This window comes from Limulus polyphemus, unplaced genomic scaffold (genome assembly GCF_000517525.1).
Source record: "Limulus polyphemus unplaced genomic scaffold, Limulus_polyphemus-2.1.2 Scaffold4681, whole genome shotgun sequence".
In the NCBI taxonomy this organism is placed as follows: domain Eukaryota; kingdom Metazoa; phylum Arthropoda; class Merostomata; order Xiphosura; family Limulidae; genus Limulus; species Limulus polyphemus.
Genome location: NW_013670291.1, coordinates 75,103 through 86,729, shown reverse-complemented (window position 1 = coordinate 86,729; position 11,627 = coordinate 75,103). Strand labels below are relative to the sequence as shown.

The window sequence follows — 11,627 nt, the reverse complement described above, 5'->3', positions numbered from 1 at the left end:
AAACCATAGTGTATAAATAATAAATACAAACCACAGTTTACAAATAATAAGTAGAAACCATAGTGTATAAATAATAAGTAGAAACCATAGTGTATAAATAATAAATACAAACCACAGTTTATAAATAATAAGTAGAAACCATAGTGTATAAATAATAAATACAAACCACAGTTTATAAATAATAAGTAGAAGCCACGGTGTCTAAATGGTAAATAGAAATCGTGGTGTCTAAATAACAAGTATGAAAACCACAATGTCTAAATAATAAATACAAACCACAGTGTATAAATAATAAGTAGAAACCATAGTGTCTAAACATTAGGTAGGTATCATGGTTTCTACATAGTAAATAAGATCGTGTAATGCTTGGAGACGGCTTGAATGGGTAATAAAGAAAAACTTTAATGTAAGGGCTACTTTTGACTGATTGAATAATGGGATAAATGTGACTGTCACTCTTATATCACATTCATAGCCCTAAAGTGCAGAGAATGTTTTGGCTGCAACAGATCGCAAACCACGAATCCTCGGATTCACTGTCCGGGCACGATAACAGCTTGACCGCGCCCATTCCCTGTGTTCTTGAATTAATTATCCTATGATGACATTTATTAATTTAGATTTTTGATAATTATTTTCTTTATGATTAAATCGATAAAACCAGATTAGAAGTTTCGAAGGAAACCTAAAAATTCGCATCAACGAATCTGCATATGTAGAAAAGCAATAATACAAAAATGCAGTGGATCAAAAATGCCAATCAGCCAATCATAACCACTATTACTTCATACTCTGCGCATGCATATAGATGTGTGTTTACAAAGACAACAGAACAATTAAAATGAACCTGTTTTTTTATTTTTTATTTTGTTTGTTTGACTATCCGGTCAAGTCTGTTTTGAATAGGAATGTTTAAAATAGCATGCATTTAATCTCGTGCTTCTCATCTCAGTAGCTGCTAACGGGCAGTCCTATTTCTATAACCTAAAGGATCAATCCGTGCACCAAGTTGGACAGCTTTCATTCTTAACCGTTTTCCTTTAGGATGTGTACATCCAAGTATAAAAAAAAAAATCAGCTGTAGTCCTGACCGTTCTAACTCCGTCGACTTGACTAATAAACATTTGTTACAGGATATACTTCTCCGATTACCAAAATGCACAGTATAACCTAGTTAATACTAAAGAAAAATAAAATGCCTAACAAAAGAAAATACTAGGCATTGCTCTTTCTTTTTCCACAGAACAAAATGCCGTAAATAAAAAATCTACATTTGAATGGAAACCTTACTTCTTGCACGCTATTCACACAAACTGCACTCTAAGAACAATGTTTTCTTCTCTCTTTTTCTATATTTTTACTTCCAGTTCCACAGTTTGTCGGTACTTAAGATCCCCCCTCTTTATACGGTCCATCTTCATCTCTTGTTCTTTTGTCGTCTCTCTTCAAGTTCACCTACACAACGAGTCTTTTCTGTCTTATTCATTGAACTTTTGTTAAAACCTTTCAATGGAAATCTTTACATTCAACACTTGTGGGTTCGTACGAGCGCGCGTATCTGTATGTTGGTTTTAAAACGTCCTCTACAGAACATTATTGTTTGTTACAGACAATTTTTCTCTTTTTTTTTTCGTGATTTTCATTCTGTTTTCGGTGGGTGGAAGGGTTGATACCATAAGCAATCTCACGAATCTCTTGCATAAGTCTTACTATAATAAGTTAATACCTTTCAATCTTCGCAATACATTAAAAAAAAAAAGATTTAAATAGTGCCATACCGTTCTTCGAATTTAATAAATAAATAAAAATAAGCATATTATCCCTTCGGATTTTGATCGGAAAACTGAAATTACTTCTATATTCACAATGAAATTCAATAATTAAATGTTCGTATCTAACAACAACAACAAAAAAATCTTTGTCATTATTCACGTAATATTTCTTTTCTCTTTTAGCTAAAGTGTTCATTATTAGATATTAATTTGCTTCTCAAGTTATCATTCATAGTTAAAAGTCTACTGACGAATGAAAATTTCCACGACGATAAGAATCTAGATTTTCATGTTGATATGTATTATTGCCAACAATCAATACACTGAGCTACACAGATTAGTTGTGTCACGTCAGCAGCCCGAGAAATATCGCTGTCCCAAATAGCCAATACTAGCCCAATTTGTACTGATTTACACACGTCAGTACGACTACCCTCGCTGGCTGTATGGGGATCTCAAAGCTGCTATAAGGGTAAAGTACTGGTCTTTCAGAACAGGAAGAAATATATACACACACACAGAAATGCGGGCCGTTGCAGGAGCATTAATTTGTAATTAGAACTGTGAATAAAAACAAATTCGATGAAAAATGAAGGAATATGTTACTTCAACGTGAGCACACGATAAACACAAAACTTTCACTAAGTACAACAGTGACTGAATTATTTTTCTTTGTTTGTTCTTAAGTACAAAGCTACACTATAGGCTATCTGTGTTATGCCCACCGCCATTATCGAAACCAGATTTCAGAATTATAAGCCCTCAGACTTATCGCTGAGCCATGTGATGGTGGTGGTGGTGGTGGTGGGGAATTGAAAGATCAAAACTAATAAAACTAATTAACTCTGTCTTTGTTTATTTGTTGTAAAGCACAGAGCAACACAATGGGCTATCTGAGCTGTGCCCAACGCGAGTATTCAAACCCGTGTTTAGCGGGGTGAGCCTGCAGACTTACCACTGAGTTGCTGGGGAGCTAAACTTTGGCAGGGAAATAGTTAGTCATGCTTAACATGACCACTAGAGTTGCCACTGTTAATATTTATGACATTTAATACAAGACAAAATAAAAGAAGAACTGGGGTGTATTAACTTGTGAATAAAAATTGTGTGTAAACTTGTAAAACTCAAACAAATACACATGAATAACTGGGATAGTATGTGGGCACAATTATATGCTAAGTTAGTAATCTCTTAGAAATGTAAAGAAATGCCGATATTATAAAATGAATTATAGATAAATTATACACATGTGTGTATGTACGGTTTATGGAGGATATTCTTTAGATAATCATATTATTCAAATCACATTATTTTTAACATGAAAAAGAAAGATTAGCTATTCAAGATATACGTGTTAATTATATAGATATTATTTTCAACAATAATAATATCATTGAAACAAACGTCGACTGTATATTTATTGTTATCAGTTATTTATAGATAATCTTCGCAAAATCTTATTCTAAAACATTATTTCTTCTTCCACCTAAAACATATATATATATATAATGTTTTCTGTCATGACATTTTTCACAATGTCATATTAGGCCACTTATTCTTTGAATTTTCAAAATGTATTCCATTCTGTGTATTACCACATTGTCGTTATTTCTTTATAATCATTTAGTCGATAAGCGTGTTCATGTGACTTTCGATTCTAGTATTTCATTGTATAAATTAAATATTAGGCCTAAAACTTTCAAGTATTTTCTTCACGAATACTGAACAGGTTTTTGAGTAATATTTTTCTTGTTACTTTTATTTTATATAGGTAACATTATCAATAGATGTTACATATATTGGATAGTCTGTAAGAAAGTTAATCTTTACAAAGGTACTAAATCAATTATCAATGTAGCATTCAGATATTTTTTGTTATTTATGATAGTGGAATTCGTCCACTATGTTTTGTTTAAACGTTATTCTTTCGTTGATGGGCTTTATAAAAAAATATCTGGTGAAAATAATTTAACACCTAGTCCAGATAACAATAATAAATTAGTTTTATTTCCTCTTTAACATTTCTATGCAGGCTTGTACACTTTGTAACTACCGTATTGGCCCGATTATAGGGCGATCTCGAATATGAGGCGACCCCTAATTTACAGAAACCATGGGAACGAAAAACAATTGAGTGTCATAACGTCCTTTTTTAAGTCCACAAGATCAATACTAATACTGAACAGCCTACAGCAGGTGAATTAGTTGCAAGAATGAGCGATGACCTTCAGCAAACGTCTGGCGCGCATGCGTAGACGAATGCTGTCTGGACATTCAGGACTGGGACAGGCTAGAGTAGGGGAAGGGGCCTGTGGTCGGCCGCGATTATAAGGCGACTATGAATTTTATAGTCTAATTATTAATAAAAAACATTGTCTTATAATCTGGCCAATACGGTAGTTGTAGGCCTAGGTTTACAGCCAGTCACGTCAATTTGCACATATTAACGTAAAAATCTCCTTACTTTTACAAAATGATTCAGTATACATGATAGCTAACACTTATCCAAAAATGTATATACAGTGACTGATTTATCGTCTACAAAGCGACTTTTCTTATTGCTTCATTGTTTCACTACTAGTTTGCTTAGAAAATTGATTGGCTTTCTCGTATTTATAATCTAACCCTTATTCTAGATATTTAGCAAAGCACCTCGTTCATTGATATTCCCGAATATTCTAGGACTAACTTGATCTTACAAGATGTGTCTTCCAGCCAATATGTGTATTACAACATTAAAAATATAGCTTATGACAAAATGTTTAGTGGGAATAGCTTTAATGTTATTTGTGTTTGGCAACCCGAAACACAAACGTGGAACTTTCACTCATTTTTGATTCCAACTCAAGGAATCTTGTGTCAACTTGTTTGAACTTTTTTGTACTTCAATAAATCATCAAGTTGAGTTTATTGAGTCATTTGTCAGTTTTAACCATATTCTAAATTTCAACACATATTTGATTCCGCGTTTCTTCCTCGAAGATATGCTTCACATCTAACATACAAAAAAGTAATAGTTACACTAAAATAATACATACACTATGTACGATAGGTTTTCGGAAATATTTGATTTTGATTTTTTTTTAATATCGGATATTAACCCACAAAAACAAATTTGCGATTTTATTTCTCTCTAACTTGCACCCCAGTGGCACAGCGGTATGTCTGCGGATTTACAACGCTAGAAACCGGGTTTCGATACCAGTGGTGGCCAGAGCACAGATTGCCCTTTGTGTAGTTTTGTGCTTAACTACAAACAACAACAACTCTCTAACTTAATTTTATTATAAAAACCTTATTTAATGAAACTGTAGCTCCATATTTAGTCTGTTATTTAATACTGTACGTAATTTTAATATGACTTCGCATGAATTGTGATGTTATATGACAAGCTACTAGCCAATGGAAATCACTGAAACACTGTTACTCTAGCTTCTTCAGCAATCAAAGTCACGCATCTCCGTGTTACTAAAACTACCACTAGGACCGAAAGAATCTTTGAAAATTTCAGCTACTTTTCGTCGTTGCTACTTTATATTATCTCGAAATTTCATCATGGCTAGTCAAGTGGTAAATATAGACTAGCGCCCTAACTACTTACCGCACGATTTCCGTGGGACAAACAAGCGTTAACTTGGACAAAGCAATACGTGAAATAAGATCACGCACAAGAGGACGAACTTTATGTGCGGCCACGGCAACTTATGCAGACACTACTCACGATATGTTTGATTGTCCGTTGTCTCTTCACCAAATGATAACCAAAGCGTTGGATATAAATCACAATTGAAATTTAACTACTTCATTCTTATCAACTAAAGGGGGAAAAAAAGCTTTCCTATTTTTATCAAGCGTATGGTATGTATTGATAATAGCCTAAAACCAAACCAGCTATTAATTTATTTCGAATAAATTGTTTACCAATTTTTTTTTGCCCCTAAAAAAGAAATGTGCACCTTTCGAAAGCGTTCGGGTTATAGCTTTCCTATTTTTATTAAGCGTGTGGTATTTATTGATAATAGCCTAAAACCAACCAGCTATTAATTTATTTCGAATAAATTGCTTACCAATTTTTTTTTTTGTCCCTTAAAGAAGAAATGTGCACCTTTCGAAAGCGCTCGGATTATAGGGTTTTTATTCATTTCCATCAAGACTTCCTGAACCTACGTAGTTTTCTAACACCACGAGTGATTACACAATTGGGCTAGCTACTGTGTCCACCATAGGGAATCAAACCCCGGATTTTAGCGTTGCAAGTCCGTAAACTTACCCCTGTCCCATTGGGGGATAAAATATCATCCGTGTGATTTAATATCAGGCTTCATAAATCGCTAGTATAAAGGGGAGAGGGGACGGGGACAAGGAACAGCACATATTCTTGTTTGACATCGTTATCGCATAAATCTTGATTCTAATATAGAGCTTAAAATTAGCTGATTAAATAAAAGACGTCCTCGCTACGAAGAAAGCGACTACTACTAATTGGAATAAAATGTAAATATTTCTCACGTTTCGTTTTTTTTATATTATAGTATAGTATAAGTAAGAAAAACATAATAAGTGTAAACAAAAAAAAAGTTGGTTGTTAATAAAAGTGAGTTTGAGTTTCCTGCATAAATTTTAGTCCTATTATTTGAAGTATACGACAGCAAACATCAAATGCTATTCTGAATTTTTTATTTAAAAAGTTTAGAAAAACCCAAAGAATAAATACAAAACATTTACTGTTAGAGATTAATTTAATTTGAAACAATGATAAACATATGATTTATCAAATTCTTTGATATATATAATATTAGATAAATATAATAAAAGACATGTTACCCACGGTGGTTCAATGTTAAGGTTGAGTGTTAAAATGAGGCTCTATACCCTAAAAAATGCAAAACATACATGCTCAAAGCAATGTACACTTCTAAGTTATTCAGCATACGAAACCACGGTTTTGAATAGATCTCGAGGGCCTAATACATAATGTCTTGTATTGTGTGATAATGCAATCTTGTTAATATCATTTAAACAATCAAATTTTTCAAATATAAAAGAATAATTACAATACAATTTTTTTAAAAAATATATTGTTATAAAGAATCAAACTTCATATAATCCTCGGTAGTATAGTGGTAAGTATCCCCGCCTGTCACGCGGGAGACCGGGGTTCGATTCCCCGCCGGGGAGAATTCGTTTTTTGACGTTATATCAATGTCTTATGAAAGATAATTGAACCACTACCCTATCTTATTTTCAAAAGGTATCTTAAATAATTCTCCATCACATTCTGTCAATAAATTTCGCTATGTATTATAACAAAAGATTTTGATATAAGTGAAAGCTAATCTCAAGAAGCTGTTTTTGCTTAGGGTGACTACTGAAAAATTAAAAAAAGGAGAATTAAAAAAATTAAATGTTGCATATCAATTGGTATTTATAATAGTAAATAGCTTCTGTAAAACAAGATCTTTTCTTTAGAAAGTACTTGTTTGTTTTAATGCATAGCTACAAAATATGCTGTCTGCTCTCTTCCACCATCGGGAATCGAATTCTGGATTTTAGTGTTACAAGTCCGTACGCTTATCACTGATCCACTGGGCGAGAGAAAGCGATTGACAGAATAGAGCTTAAAACAACAACATACTTTGGAAAATAGTGCAAATATTATTCTGGACTTAATATCCAAAGATAAAATTTTAAAGCGATGATGACGTTTTGTTGTTGTTACAAATTATATTACATATGACCCAAAATGAATTCTGTAATATTTACTACTTACAGTTAACATTGTTGTTCTTGCACATTTATTCCAAGTTAACCGTAAGTGGTATATATTACATAATTCATTGTGGATCACATATAATTTGTAAGAACAAAAATTGTAATAGCAATGATGATGTTACTCCTGAATATTAAGTCGGAATAAAACTTGTATCATTTTACAAACAGATTCGCTTTTTTCGTCGGGTTCAATGCCCATTTTATTTAATAATACAATTTACTTTAGCCCACGAAGTACTTAAATTTGACATTAGATGGCGCGTTATGTTATTTAAGTTTGAGCACCTTAAACTACTCAAAAAACTAACTAAACAATAGAGCTGAAGGATAATTCAGGTTTACCATTCACTCAGTTTCATTGGCACCATAAACTACTTAAAAACTAACTAAACAACCTCATTGGATCATTAATTTACTTGAATTCAGAATGAACACTCTTATTGCCCGACTGAAGCAACGTGTTCAAAAATTCACTTAGCAAAAGAAATTCTCAGTAGCGAATATAGTCTTCTTACTTTGCACTGGTACGGAATACTTTCGATAGGTCAACTACCAACATTATGAGGGGTCTTATCCCATTCCTCAGCCAACAAAAAAGAAAAATTCTCTGATGTCTACACGGAATCCAAAAAACTCTAGATAGCATACCAATCTTAGCAGTATGGCACAGGGCATGTTCCTGTATCAGGCCAAGTTTTGGCCCATCTCACCTGCGAAAGGTCTTACAACTGGTTCTGTTATTTCGTCCATATATTATCGAGCTGTTAATCCGTTTCTAAAGAACAAGGTAGGACTTGTGCATTATTTCACAAAGATGATCTTCGCATCATTGCTAACTACTTCAGAAACTGTCACGTTCAACGATGTCCTACTGAGCATACTATTCACTCCTAGCTCTTCGGGCATAAATTCATATCTTTAAAGGTATGCAAGATAAATCCAGTGCCCTTTGCAGACTTTTGTAACTTTAAGTTATAGTCATTAACTTATTTTATGCCCTTTATGTACATGAAAATTGTAATTTGCTCTTTACTGTCTCCCTATTTGCTCTACGATAGTTCACTTAAGCCCGCTAACAAAGCTTCAACCAGGATGTCCCCTTATCCACTAGGAGGGTGCACTTGCCATTAAGTATATGGAAGGGTGTTTGATTGGCCAATGTCGTAGTGAATGGTGGATTGTAAGTTCTAAATCCGTGGTGGTCTGTTTAAGTCTGCGAGGAATAGGACTGTGGTATTTTCAATTAAACCATTTTCCTGAAAGAGTAAATTAGAGAAGGCAACTATACAACCTGTGGTACAGCATGATATATATATCAAAGTAGAACTAAATGGCGCAAAGTATTTATAAAGACACAAGACAGCGTGTGTACTTCACCATATGGACGACGGAGTCTCTTTTACTGGAGTTATGAATTGATCAGACTGGCTTTACTCCCTTTAAAACTTCTTTCCAAACTGACCGACTCATTCTAAGTGTTTCAGATAATCTTGGCTAAATTGTTGAGTCAGACTTATCCAGAAAAACTAGAGCTACCACATGATTAGACAATTCCATTCAAACATAAGGGAAATTGTAGCATCACTATATCATCTGATCTATATTTGAAGACGCTGCTGTGGACCTTCGTGCACAAGGTGCAGCTTTTCAGCTAAATACCTATGCGTTATCTCCCAACCATGACAAAAAACAAAGGCAGCTCGAACAAATATCAACAACTTCTTGGTCACGTGTGATACGAAAACTTCACATACCTAGTATAGATGAAAGTTTAAATATTTCTATATCAAAGTAAGGTAGAAAATGCATGGTATACCGTAACTGAAAGCTTGGCTATCATTTCAGGTTCCCCGTCATGTTTACAGGCCCAGTAAACTCCCGAAGAATCAGGAATAGAAAGTGTTCAGAATTGGTAAAATCACGGAATAACAATAACTCTAAAACAAACTGCACAATAATCATGGAATATGTAGGAGAAAGAAACATCTTTGGAACAAATTTAGCTTCTGGAAAGTTGGCAACTACAGTGCGTATGATTGAGAAATTTGTTTAAGGCGCTTCAAATTGAGAATATGGAGCAGTGTTGTTCAAAAGCGCTTTCAACGATATTTTCCGGTAAAAGATATAAATTATATAGTTTTTTGGAATATAATTACTTAGGTAATACTCCAAGTACTTGGCGACAGAGTTGGCCGAAATGTGGAAAAAATGGGTAGTTTTGAATGTGGGAAAAATGTAAGCTATACAAGTGGACTTGCCAAGCGTTTAATTACTTTTTACATTATGTATTATTTAAAAATTGGCGTGCACATACCTCCAGTTCCATAGAGATAGCCCCCCGAACCCCTGGCCGCTTAAAAAGGGTTTAAAAAGGTTCTCTTTATACCTGCACCCTAGTGGCACAGCGGTATGTCTGCGGACTTACAACGCTAGAAACCGGGTTTCGATACCAGTGATGGCCAGAGCACAGATCGCCCATTGTGTAGCTTTGTGCATAACTTCAAACAAACAAACTCTTTATACTTTATAATGAAAATAAAATTTTATAGTTATTAAATGTTCTGCTGTAATTATTTTTTCTGCGAAAAGGGGGCTTTTATGTGAGAAAAATTCATTGGAGTAGGGGGTTGCCTTCCGCTTTTTCAGAGCTGGATACGGCCTTGTTATAAATACTATCAAATCACGTATAATAATCAAATTACTCTCTACAATAAGCTGCCACAATAACCACTAAATACATCTTTCGTGTCAAACACTCTTATTATTTTCGCCGCTTTCTTTTATCTTTTCATTTAATACAAAGTAGAGATTTCTATTTCCTTTCCAGATCACGAGATTACATATCACATGACTAACATACTAGTATTTGTTTTTCATAATTATGCATGAATAAAGCATCCATATATCACCGCTAAGGGAACCTCGTGTCTGTTTTAAAACACAAGAATGACTAGTTTGCTAATTAATAAACATTAGAAAGAAGATGAGAAAGCGGTTTTCAGGCGAATAAATAGGTAGTTGAACTAAACGGCAGCAGGAAAATTACATGAAGGATAAACAAAACCAAAACTAAAAACGAAATCGCTACTTCATAAACTTTAAATGTAATTCTAAAGGCTTTTTACTCAATAAATCGCGATTGTGATATAGTTGTTCAAAGAATAAGAATTTTGAATTAATTTGCATTCTGTTAAAGGAACTGTATGATAATTTGTGAATAACAATAGAATAGTGCATATAGATGGCAGCACCTTCAAAACCGATAAGAAAATCACGTGAAAAATCGTTAAGAAAGTCAGTCTATAGATTTGAGAATTCGTAAACAAAGGGAGAGAAGTGAAGTTTGTTACAACTCGCAGAAGCTAAGCCAGTTAAACTTAAAATAAAATATATTTTTTATTAAGAATATTAAATGCTTTCTAAAGTTTTCTTTTGTATCGGTGTTATTGTGATTTTTTCCAGTGGTAAGGCTATAAGTGTAAATAATTAAATTTATGTATTTATTAACAATGTAAATATGACAATGATAACGTGTTTGTGGAACTACTGCAAATACAAATAATAGTATTAGTAAAGTATTACCAATTGTAATGCTATTTATTAAAATAACCTATTGCGTTGAATAACTTATTACATTTAGAATTAAAAGTAAAATTTTGTGTTCAGTGTACACTCTACAGTACTGTATAATATTAATTTTATTACTAATAGTTATTAATACGGAAATCGCACTTTGTAGCAGAGTGTCTTGCATTACACATATCTTATTTATTAAATCAAATTGGACATGGTGTATCGTGTACATGTTTAGATCGTAACGTCTAATAACGTGATGATGTATGAATATGTATTGTAATATACTTATTTTGTGTTATGTATAAGATACTGACTGGTTCAGTGGTTGCGTTGTTTGCATTACGTACAGAGTGACGTACATTTTGACTTGTATGCGTATTTCTAGTTTAACATTTTAAACTTTCTGTATTTTTCTTTTATCCTAATATAACAGAGTTGTACATAATATTTCATAGTACTGACACTTTCTTCAACAAAGTAATAATACGGTAAGAGTTCCATATGGCA

At 33.3% G+C, this 11,627-nt stretch overlaps 1 non-coding gene across 1 annotated transcript; it reads left to right on the top strand.

Annotated features, from left to right (window-relative positions):
• Positions 1-6,878: 6,878 nt before the first annotated feature.
• Trnad-guc lies at positions 6,879-6,950 on the top strand. The gene has a single exon. It is a non-coding gene; the product is annotated as a tRNA-Asp (tRNA).
• Positions 6,951-11,627: the final 4,677 nt, after the last annotated feature.